Raw genomic sequence first — 12,644 nt, forward strand, 5'->3', positions numbered from 1 at the left:
TTAATATTTTCGGTCCTTATATATTAATTTTAAAAGCTTAAGGGACTTAATTGAGCTTAAACTTTCTTTAAGAGCTTAATTGTGCTTTTTTGTATACTTCAGGGGCCAATTTGAACATTTGGCCTTTGATGAAAATAAAGGTTTTATCCTTTAAATTAAATGATAATACGTATAATTTTAAAATTATCCATAATTTTTAATTTTATAAATAACACTCTTTTATGTTAAACTTAGGTAATTCAACTTCATTATATAATGAAATCAACATTAATTTTAAATTATCATAAAATATTAAAATATAACCAAATGAAACTTTTTTTTTTTAAAACAAAAGAATATAATTTGAACCAACCTAATACCATGAGCTAATTGAGCTAATTTACATGCATAATTGATACATACATTTTATATCATCATTTAGGTATAATTTTTGTACATAATTTACCCTTATTTATAGCTATTACTATAGGTATTAGTATATATTTAGTCAATTTAGTCTTTTTACACTTCTTAGTTTAATTTTTAAAATTTATTTGTTTTGTAGGTTAAATTTGGAGAATTTTTGCATATTTTGATCAGAGCAGCCATTTGGAAGAAATTAGAGTTGAATTGCAAAATTTTGAAGTTGGGTTAAAGAAACAGAAAGTTGCATAACTTATGACACAGCTTGACACAGCTTGTGTCACAGGTTGTGTCTGTAACACCCCAAAATTTTAAATTTTATTATTTTATGAGCATTTTTGGTATTTTAACTTTATTTAAATTTTAGGAATTTTTTTGAGATTTTTCGGGTTTTAAAAATCGGGTTCGATTTTCTGAAAATATAAACTTTGATGATTTTTAAAAATTAATTTAAAGACCACGTGGCAAAACTAAAAATATATTTGGAGTCTACGTATTTTTCTGAGTTTTTTGGAATTTTTTCAGAATTTTTGGACCTCGTTTTCGGTCCCAAGGCAGAGTAAAAATTTAAAATTTTGTATTTCGAATCGAACCGGACCGGATCGGACAGGTCGAATCGGACCTGCTCCCTCCCCTTTTTCTTCCTCCCGCACGCGTCCCCTCCTCCTTCTCTCTTCCTCCCGTTTTCTCTCTCCTCCCTTGACCCGTAGGCCGACCACACTGCCACCGCCTCCCCACCTCGCGGTAGGCCCCGACCTTCCTAGCTCGCGGCGCCTCCCAAGCGGCTGGCAGCGCGAACGCCCCTCCCTCGCTTGCGCAGCTTTTCGTCTTTCCGGCCGAAATTCGGCCAATCCGGCTACCAATCTGACCGGGTCTTGTGTCTAAAATCATCTACTCGGCGAGAGCTTTCCATAGACACCAAGAACACCGAAATCCATCGAGCGGTTTGTCCAATTTTTGCCCGGGAAGTTTTAGCCCATTTTGACTTTTGGGCAAGATTTCTCACAAACCGTAAACCCCACGAGAAAACCGAGAGTACCCGAGCGCTCCACTCGTCGAGAGCTTCGCGGCGACATAAATTTCAAATTTTTCCGACACCGTTTTTTGGTGGGTCCCACTGAACTTCGCAATACTTTTCTGAGCATTTAATGAGCTTAGAAAATTCTGAAAAATTTATGTACTAACCCCCGTGTTGTGGGCTTCGTGTAGGTATCCTCAATTCGGGGAAATTCGACAATTATCCGGGCCTGTGAATTTTCGGCCAGACAGACCCGTTACCGGAAAAGTCTCCGAATTGGATCGAGGTTTTGGCTATCCCCCCATTGTCAGACGTCCCGAGCGCGTCCCCAAAGTCGGAATCGGCAAAGGTAAACCCAAACCTTGCTTTTTCGTAATTTTCTAGTGCTTAAATAGGATTAAAAATCCATAAAATATTCGTGGTAGCTTAGAAAATTATAATTCTTTTTGCAATAGCCTAGTAATATTGCTAAGGACCGCGAGACAAAGTTTTAGAATTTTTAGAGCTTGTTTGGGCAGTTTTTGCAAAAATGATCAATTATGAGGACTAAATTGAAATTTTACATATTGTGATGAATGATTGCTTTGATGGGCCCAGGAGGGGCTGTGTGATGTGATTGAATGGTGGATATATGAGTTGCGAATATAGAAGTGTGTTTTAAGCCCTTTTGCAGGTTGGGTAGGTCCTAGGTATAGGGGAGACTCTGCCGGATTTTCGGCACGACTTAGGACGTACTTGGTCTTTTCTTGATTTGTATGGAGTCATTTGTATTAAATAATTGTAATGTAATTGTCAGGTGAGCCGGGACAGCCTTCTTCCTCCGTCCAGCCGCCACAGTGATCGTTGTCCAGTCTGTGAGTAAAATATTAATTTTAATTGTAATTTCACTATTATTATATGTTCAAGCATGCCCATGCATCACTTATATGCATATATCTATGTAGATAAACTTTAGGCACGATTTATGTTGCATTCATAACTGTGAAAGTGCCATGTATGTTGCTGTGGTAATTTGGAGCAGTGTGCGTGCGTTGGCGTGCGTGTGATGTGGTGTGGACTATGGATAGGACGGGTAGTCACGGCTTGAGTTCTTCGCTGGGACCCGATCCTTCGGGGGGTAGTCACGGCTTGAGTTCTTCGCTGGGACCCTCAATTTGGTTTATTAAGCAAAAGTCCGGCTTGAGTTCTTCGCTGGCACCAGGTTGGATTTAAGAGAGCTGTATAGGGGATCAGCTCCCATATATTATGATTGATACTACAGGGTGTGTGAGTGCTCCAAATTACCTTTTTGATGTTATGATGTGAAAATGTTGTTGATGTTGCATTTCACTCTACAGGGTGCATTAGTTTTAGATAGTTATAGAGATTATGATTAAAATTGATATTTTACTCTCTGAGTCGAACGCTCACTCCTGTTCAATATTTTTCAGGCCACAGGAGGATATTTTTTTGAGGTTAACCTGCTTTTCTCCCTCGCAGGTCGTTTATCAATATTTGTGTAATTCTATGAATTTCTAGAATTTCCGCATGTGTTAGAAACCTTCATTTAAATTGGGCTTGTAATATAAGTTCTTATTGTGGACCTGTAAAATTATTATATGCATGTTTGATGGACTGGATGAGGGAGCTGAGCTCCCATTTATCTTTATGATGATATGAGTATGTGGAGGGTGAGCTGAGCTCCCCAATGGATTGTATATTGTGTTTACAGGTCGGGTGAGTCAAAAACTCCCCGTTGAAAGGTCCACTTTATGGCCGGACTCTGTCCGGTTGGTTTCTTGAAATTGGGCCCAAATGGGCCTTAGAATTGGGTTAATGAATAGTTAGGCTTACTACGGGCCTCGGGGGCTTTAGGCTGGCCCAGGTCCTAGTGCCGGTCCGGCCCATAGGTTGGGTCGTGACAGTGTCGTTATCAGATATGAAGTTTTTCTCAGACAGAAAGTTATACAACTTGCGACACAAGGGGCAACACAACCGATTCAGTTTGTGTCGTTTTATTGAAAATGACTGACATGACACTTTTATCCCTCTGATTTAATACATCACTCTCTCTAGAATTTTTTACCTTTTAACCCATTCTAGGGCAGACCTCCGAACCATATAAAAACTTCTTTTTTCCTTTCTTTCCATAAGGAGAAAGAGAAGGAGATTTTTGCAAGAGAGAGAGAGTAGGAGGAGCACGTAAGATCGTTTTGCAGCAGCAGCAGAGGACGTTTTTTGCAACACTCCAGTAGCAGATTCTTCATCATTTTACTGGATTTTTCTGTCCCTTAGCTTAGATTTTCATTATTTCTTCATTTTTATACTTGGGATTATCTTGAAACCATGATTTGTGAGTAGATCTTTGAGTATCTAGAGATGGGTTTGTAAATATTGCCTTGTATTGTGGTTTTTGAACTGATTTAGTCATTTAAATGAGATTTGCTGCATTTTGATTTATTGCTAGTGAGCTTGTTGCCTTGCTTGATGAATGGACTCTCATTAAGTTAAGTTTTAATCCTTGACATATGGACTGACAAGTAAATATTTGGGATAGATAATCTTGCAATAAACTTAGTTTTCTTGGTGTTAGAGATAAGTTAAGAGGATTAAGGGGACTTTCAAAATTAATTAGAGCTTTAATTGGATTTTTATCATATTTGAAATACCGTGAAAATATGGTTTAATTTGATGAATACCAACTTTGAAATGCTTGAAAAAGGTTTCAAAGAACTAATAATTGATTTTCCTCAAAATTATAATTCTCATGTATTCGGCTAAATTGAGGATAAATCATGTGCAAACAATATTGAAAACCTTATCTCTAGAATCACTTTAATTTTTGTTGAATTTAGATTTAATTCTTCCCAATTTCATAATTAGCAATTTCAATTTAAATTTTGGTAATCTAGTTTAATTAATTGTTTGATTTAGCTTAAATTCATCAAATACCAATTTTAATTTTAAATTTCATTTTTAATATCTTTAAATTTTACCATTCTAATTAGCTTATTCATTTAATTCTAATTTAAGCACAATTCTCTATGAGAACGATATTTTTAAAACTATACTACTGTGACCCGTGCACTTGCGGAAGCTATTTCACAGCTAACATCAAGTTTTTGGCGCTGTTGCCCGGGAATTGTTTGTTTTTAAGTTGGATTTTAATTGTTTTAAGCTTATTAGAATTTTTTATTTTCTTTTATTTTCACTGCTATTCCTTGTGTTTTTCAGGTACTTTTCTTATTTATGAGACGATCGAAAAGCACAAGTGATACTCAATTGTTGTTCAACCCTGAAATTGAAAAATTCTGTTGAGCCAACAAAAAGGAATATAAGAGGAGAAAGGAAGCAGAAAAAGAAGAACAACAAAGGTTTGAGCAAGTGGAGAAAATTGAAAATATGGAGAATCAAAATAGAGCTATTGATGGAAATAATGGAGGAAATGAGCAAAACAGGCAGAATGAAGTTGTTAATCAAAATTATCCTCAGAGAAGGTCCATGTTAGATTAAGCTTTTCCTAGATGTGCAGATGTGAAAGATAATAGACCTATCATTGAAACTAATCAATTTGAATTAAAGACTAGTCTCATTCAAATGGTTCAGAATTTACAATTTGGAGGTAGCTCACTTGAAAATCTCCATTCTCATTTGAAGAAATTTTTGATGATATGTGGTACACAAAGGCAGCTTGGAGTTTGAGATGAAGTGATTCGGCTCACCTTATTTCCATTCTCTCTTTGGGATTCAGCATTAGAGTGGTATGACTCACTTCCACAAGCTACTATAGCTACTTGGGAGCAGCTATCTCAAGCTTTTCTATCTCAGTTTTTCCCACCTGGGAAGACCACTTATTTGAGGAATTTGATGGTAGCTTTTAAACCAAGTGATGATGAAACTTTGTATGAATCTTGGATGAGATTTAAGGAGCTTGAAAGGCAATGTCCTCATCATGAAATACCCAAATGGATGATTGTTCAGAATTTCTACACCAGAGTTACTCCAGCCATAAGAAACACAATTGATTCACAAGCAGGAGGAGATTTCATGAGAATGACAAGTGAAGAATGCTATAATCTATTAGAGAAGATTGCTCATAATACCCATTTGTGGGGAAATCTTAGAGTACTTGAGCCAAAGAAGGCTGGGATTTATGAACTTGACTCAGTTAGCTACATGAATGCAAGATTTGATTAGTTGACTCAGCTTCTTAGTGATTTTTGCACAAAGGCAACAACCTCAACTCCTACAACTATGCAACAAGTTGCCTACATAGATGGAACCCAAAGTTGTGGAGTTGATTACTCTTCTTATGGTGATGATTATTTGCAAGAATAAGCTGCTTATGCAGGAGGTTATCAATAGAAACCTATGGGAAATTCTTACTCTAATATGAACAACTCAACATGGAGACCACAAGTAACTTTTGCTCAACAGGGTGAAAGCTCAAACTATGCTCATAACCAGCAGTATATGCAGCAAAATAGGCTTCAGTTTCAGCCTCAATTTCAGCCCACAAGACAGCCACAACCTGATATCAAGCAAAAGCACAACAATCCCTACCACCTCCTAAACCAAAGCCAACCTTGGAAACCATGATGGAGAAATTTTTTACTGAACAAAGCAAGATGAATAGCAAATTAGAGGAAGAAATACAACACATGAGACAAACCATTAATCAATTACAAGCCCACAATCATATGTTGGAGACTCAATTGGCTCAACAAACAAGCTCATCGGGAAGCAAATCCTATGGCAAACTACCTAGCCAACCACAAAACCCTCATGAACAATGTAAGGTTGTAACCTTGAGAAGTGGTAAGAAAGTTGGTCAAGAGTGTGAAAACAAGAAAGAAGAAAAAGAGAGCATAAAAGAAGAAAATTCAGTTGAGAGCAAGAAAAATGAAAAAGAAGAAGCAAGTAAAAGTGAGCAAGATGAGGGAGAGAAACCATACATTCCACCTGAACCTTATAAGCCCACCCTTCCCTACCTTCAAAGATTCATCAAGCATAAACTAGAGAAACAATTTGGAAAATTTCTTGAAGTACTAAAGAAGTTGTATATCAATGCGCCATTCACTGAGGCACTATCCCAAATGCCAAGTTTTTGAAGGAGATTCTTACCAACAAGAGAAGGTTAGAGGATTATGACACCATCAACTTGAGAGAGCAATGCAGTGCTATAATTCAGAAAAAGTTACCTCCCAAACTCAAAGATCCGGGTGTGTTTTTCATTCCTTGTCATATAGGTGATAATTGTGTGGCAAATGCCTTATGTGACCTTGGAGCTAGCGTCAACCTAATGCCTCTTTCAATATATGAGAAGTTGAATATGGGAGAGTTGAAGCCCACAAACATGTATTTTTCATTGGCTGACTGTTCAATTAAGTATCCAGAAGGTATTCTAGAAAATGTGCCCATCAAGGTTGGAAAATTCTACATTCTGGTGAATTTTGTCATTCTAGATATGGAAGAAGACACAAAAATTCCTATCTTGTTGGGAAGGCCATTTTTGGCAACAGCTGGTACATTAATTGATGTAAATGGTGAGAAATTGATACTTAAAGTGGGAGATGATCAAATGATATTTAACATCAATCCAACTATGAAAAGGAAACATGAAGAAGTTGAGTCTTATTTGCGGGTAAACATTCTTGATGAGATTGTTCAAGAGTATTTTAGAAAAAGCTATCTGCAAGACCCTCTGAAAAATTGCTCAGTCCATGGTAGGAGCATTAATGATAACAATCCTCATATAGCTGTTTTTGCACAACACTTGGAGAGCTCACCACCACATCCTGAAGCTACAATTTTTAAGCTTGAAGAAGTGCAGACTTTGGAGATTAAACCACCATCATTAAAGGTAGAGGATGCCCCAAAGGTAGATCTTAAACCTCTTTCTTCCAACCTCCTCAGGTATGCTTTTCTTAGACCCAATGGAACATATCCTGTTATAAGTAATGCATATTTGACTGATATTGAGATTGATAAATTATTGAAAGTTTTGAGAGAATATATGAGAGTTTTAAGATTTACAATTGATGATATAAAGGGAATTAGCCCAACACTTTATATGCATAAGATTTTCCTTGAGCCAAAACCACCACCACCACCTCCACCAGATGGCAAGAGCAAAGGAGTTGTTATTCTTAGCTAGACAGTTTTACTTGCAGCATTTGTATTTCATGTTTTTATTTAGGTGTTTATTTAGTTAGTTCTTTTAGTTACTTGTTTAGTTAGCTTTATCCTCTTATAGCTTGTTAGCTTGTTTAGTTAATATTTTGTTTGTGTTTTTATTTGAGATAGTTGCTTATTTAGTATTTTTAGTTATTTGCCAGTACATTTTTCTTTTTATTTTGACTCTTTAATGCTTTACTTGTTTTTAATATGCTCATTTGGAATTTTTCTTGTTGAATGGCTATATCTTGATTACATTCTTACTTTCATATTTCATTTTGTGCTTAATTGATTTCCTGGACCCTATTTTTCTTTTTGCAAAGTATGGTAGCAGCTCAAAATTTTTTTTTTTAATTAAATTAGCTACATCTTCAATAAGGTAACAATTCTTATCTCAGCTTGTGTTATTTTCAGCACAAGTTGTGCCACCACTTATGAAACGGGGTACCCCTTATCCACTTTTTTTTAAGTTCATTAGGCTTACATATCCATTCTTTATGCACAAATTAGCCACATATTTTCTGCACAGTGTTTGAGTGAGCCCATTGAATTTATAGCCTAATTATCTCATTCCTTACATTCTTTTAACATTGAGGACAATGTCCAATCTGAGTATGGGGGAGAGGATAAATTTTTTGTAAAAATTATTTTTTCCTTTTCATTTGCATATAGTGACATACTCATTCATTAATTCATACTTGTATATAATCACATATATACACTGCATATAGTCTCATATACTTAGTTATACATACTTAGTGGATATAGATTTATTATACATTCATACATTCATGCATTTCATTTATTCATAATATATATATATATATATATATATATATATATATATATATATATATATATATATATATATATATATATATATATATATTTGGATTTTAAACCAATCTTTTAATTTCAGAAGTTGCTTATTCAAGTAATCTAACTTGCCTCTAGATGGTTAGTGGAATGAAAGTTTCCAGCTGGGTATAAAGTCTTAAGCATTATTCTTTCTCTTATTTAATAGCTAAAAATTAATGTATTCATCTAGGTATGCAGATTCTGATTAGTTATTTTGAGTTTTTGAGTGTCTGAATAAGCCTTTAAGGAAGAAAATGGTCATTATTGTCTCACCATTCTTAGAACAAGAATCTTAGATCTTTCAAAGCGAAATTTTTAACTTGCATTTGATAAGAATATGATTTAGGCATTTCTTCATATTTTTAAATCTCATATTTAGCCTTAACCCACCTTAATTTCATTTTAACCCTTGCAAGCCCCCTTGAACTTTAATTCCCTAATTTCTTTGGAACTTAAATCATTTACCTAGCCATAAAACATAAACACTACCACCCATTTATGAGAACAATATTTTAGCAATTAAGTGCACATAAAAAAATAAAAAACTTGGAGGATTGAAACATCTTGAACAGTGCTAGAATAATTGTGAAAAGCTGATAAAAAAATAATAAAAAAAAGGGGTCACCAAAATATCTCAAAGGTAATTTTGGGTGTGACATAAAAAAGGGACAAGTACAAAATCAAAAGAGTATAAAAGTAGTCCCTTTATATAATCATTGTGATAGCACTTGAGATTCATTGTGAATTTCTTTCCTCTTGATAAAAAAAAATTATTATTAGAAAAAAGAGATAAAAAAAAGAGAATATTGGATGCACTTTGAGTTTCATGATTAGAATTATTCTCATATTTTGTTTTCCTTATTTCCTTTCTTTTTTAACCACAATTTTACCTTATTTGACCCCATTACAACCCTTAAAAGACTTAATGATTCTTTGAAAAATGTTTGTTACATTAGTGGAGTTAGATCTTTTATTCTTGCATATGAGTTTGACAATACAATCTTCCATATATTACTCACCATCTATTTGAGACACATTGGCTATCTATTTCATTTAGGTTTGTTTAGGCGCAATTGACTATTGTAACTGGTTGGTATTTGTTGCTTGGGTTGATTGGTTAATTTTAGCTTTCTGTAATTGTTAAGAGTAATTGCTTCACTCTTTGTGCTTTGCTGGTGGGAATTTGGAATGTTGGTGGCTAGAGGTAAGTTGGTGGTTTGGATTAGTGATTTTTGTGTTTTCAAAAACTGATTCTATTCCCTTCCAAATGAGTTTTAATGAAATTTTACTTGGGGATAAGCAAGAGTTTGAGTATGGAGGAATTTGATGCATGCATTTTATATCATTATTAAGGTATAATTTTTGCACATAATTTATCCATGTTTATAGCTATTACTATAGATATTAGCATATATTTAATCAATTTTGCCTTTTTACACTTTTTTGTTTAATTTTTAGAATTTATTTATTTTGTAGGTTAAATTTGAAGAATTTTAGAGTATTTTGATCAGATCAGCCATTTGGAAGAAATTAGAGTTAAATTGTAAAATTTTGAAGTTGAGTTAAAGAAACAGAAAGTTACACAACCTATGACACAGCTTATGTCACAGGTTATCAGATATGAAGTTTTTCTCGGGCAAAAAGTTACACAACTTGCGACACAAGGCGCAACATAACCGAGTCAGCTTGTGTCGTTTTAATGAAAATGGTTGACGTAGCACTTTAGTCCCTCTGATTTAATACATCACTCTCTCTAGAATCTTCTGTCTTTTAACCCATTTTAGGGCAGACCTCTGAACCATATAAAAACTTCCTTTTCTCTTTCTTTCCATAAGGAGAAAGAGAAGGAGATTTTTGCAAGAGAGAGAGAGAGAGGAGGAGGAGCACGTAAGATTATTTTGCAGCAGCAGCAGAGGACATTTTCTGCAACACTCCAGCAGTAGATTCTTCATCATTTTACTGGGTTTTTCTGTTCTTTAGCTTAAATTTTCATTATTTCTTCATTTTTATACTTGAGATTGTCTTGAAACCATGATTTGTGAGTAGATCTTTCGGATTCTAGAGATGGGTTTGTAAATATTATTTTGTATTGTGGTTTTTAAACTGATTTAATCATTTAAATGAGATTTGCTGCATTTTAATTTATTGCTTGTGAGCTTGTTGCCTTGCTTGATGAATGGGCTCTCATTAAGTTAAGTTTTAATCCTTGACAAATGGACTGAAAAGTGAATGTTTGGGATAGATAATCTTGCAATAAATTTAGTTTTCTTGGTGTTAGAGATAAGCTAAGATGATTAAGGGGACTTTCAAAATCAATTAAAGCTTTAATTGGGTTTTTATCAGATTTGAAATACCATGAAAACATGGTTTGATTTGATAAATACCAACTTTGAAATGGTTGAAAAAGGTTTCAAAGAACTAAGAATTGATTTCCCTCAAAATTGCAATTCTCATATGTTTGGCTAAATTGGGGATAAACCACATGCAAACAATATTGAAAACCCTATCTCTATAATCATTTTAATTTTTATTGAATTTACATTTAATTCTTCTCAATTTCATAATTAGTAATTTCAATTTAAATTTTGATAATCTAATTTAATTAATTTAATTAATTGTTTGATTTAGCTTAAATTCCTCAAATACCAATTTTAATTTTAAATTTCATTTTTAATATCTTTAAATTTTACCATTCTAATTAGCTTATTCCTTCAATTCCAATTTAAGCACAATTCCCTGTGGGAACGATATTTTTAAAACTATACTACCGTGACCCGTGCACTTGCGAAAACTATTTCACAACTAACATCAATAATTAATTCATCATTTTTATTTTTAAACAACATCTTTACTTATTCAAAATTTTAAAGACTTGTTATTATATTATATTTTTATTTTATTAAATTGAAGTTAGTAATTAAATTAATATTATATTATAATAGTTAAAGTTTTAAGTTAATAGTTAAATTAATTACTAACATATAAATTTATATATAATCAAATTAAAAATATAATAATTTCCAATTTAATAAAAATACAGTTGAATCCTTCTAGAGTATTTCAACTTCTACGTATCTTTTAGAAAACCTTAATTTTTTACATATTTAAAATATTTTAAAAACTTTATGAGTAAAAAATAAAATTTATTCGTTTTAACTTTTCATGCATTAATATGTTTTAAAAATTTTACACGCAAGAGAAACTAAATAGTTATTCAATGAAATTTAATGATCTCATCAATATTCAAGAGAGTGTGCTCTCTTGAAGAGGAGGAAATTCCTAAATAAATTAAAAAATTAAAAAATATATATATTTTTAAATTTTATTTGTGAAAAGAAACTAAATTATTCTAAAATATTTTAATTTTATGCATTAAAATATTTTAAAAACTTTACGCATGAAAAAGAAAACATTCTTTTAATATATGTTAATATATTACAAAAATTTTGCACACGAAATAAATAGTTATTGAATTAAATTTAATGACCTTATGATCTAAAAGATTCTAATTTAAAGAGAAGGAAGCTCCTCAATGGATTAGAAAATTTTTATTATAATTACATGATTTTGATAAATATGTAATTTTCTAATCATCAAATTAATTTCTCTTGTTTATGTTATTTAGATTAAAAGTCTCATATTATTATTTTATTTTTCTAAGATAAAAATCATCGAAATTTAACATTCACACCTACTATTGAATATATAGAACAAGAAATCAACATGTAAGAAGATTTTTGAAAATATAAAGACAAGCTCTTTGTGGGAAGATTATAAAATGCTCTCGATGCACATAAAAGTAATGCTCCATCTCTTATAGAAAAGTGGACCTTCTTTATAATGTAGAGAATAGGTCCCATATGATTGTAAGAGATAATGTATATGCATCTAATAATCTCTCCTCTTTGTGATTGTGATCAATAAAAAGTTAAACAAAAAACAGAAGATCAAGAGAGGGGGAGGGGCAAATTACCAAAGGGGTGATATTAAAAAATTAAATTATCAAAAGGGGATGGGATATAAACTATTTACCAAAATGGGGTAAAAATTGATGAATTGGCAAAGAGAGAGAGGGAGACTAAACTATGACTAGCATTTAGAGGTCAAAATAAAATTAAATTAATTTATATGGACTGAAATGAAAAAAATGATGTTGAAAACAGGAAAAAAAAATACATGTGGCAGCAAGGTGCTACCATAAGTAGCGATC

General features: G+C 32.9%; 1 non-coding gene across 1 annotated transcript; it reads right to left on the minus strand.

The window, feature by feature from the left end:
• Positions 1–5,251: 5,251 nt before the first annotated feature.
• On the minus strand, positions 5,252–5,358 carry LOC131178149 (small nucleolar RNA R71). Its single transcript, XR_009147280.1, has one exon. It is a non-coding gene; the product is annotated as a small nucleolar RNA R71 (small nucleolar RNA).
• Between the last annotated feature and the right edge of the window lie 7,286 nt (positions 5,359–12,644).

Source organism: Hevea brasiliensis, chromosome 2 (genome assembly GCF_030052815.1).
Source record: "Hevea brasiliensis isolate MT/VB/25A 57/8 chromosome 2, ASM3005281v1, whole genome shotgun sequence".
NCBI lineage: Eukaryota > Viridiplantae > Streptophyta > Magnoliopsida > Malpighiales > Euphorbiaceae > Hevea > Hevea brasiliensis.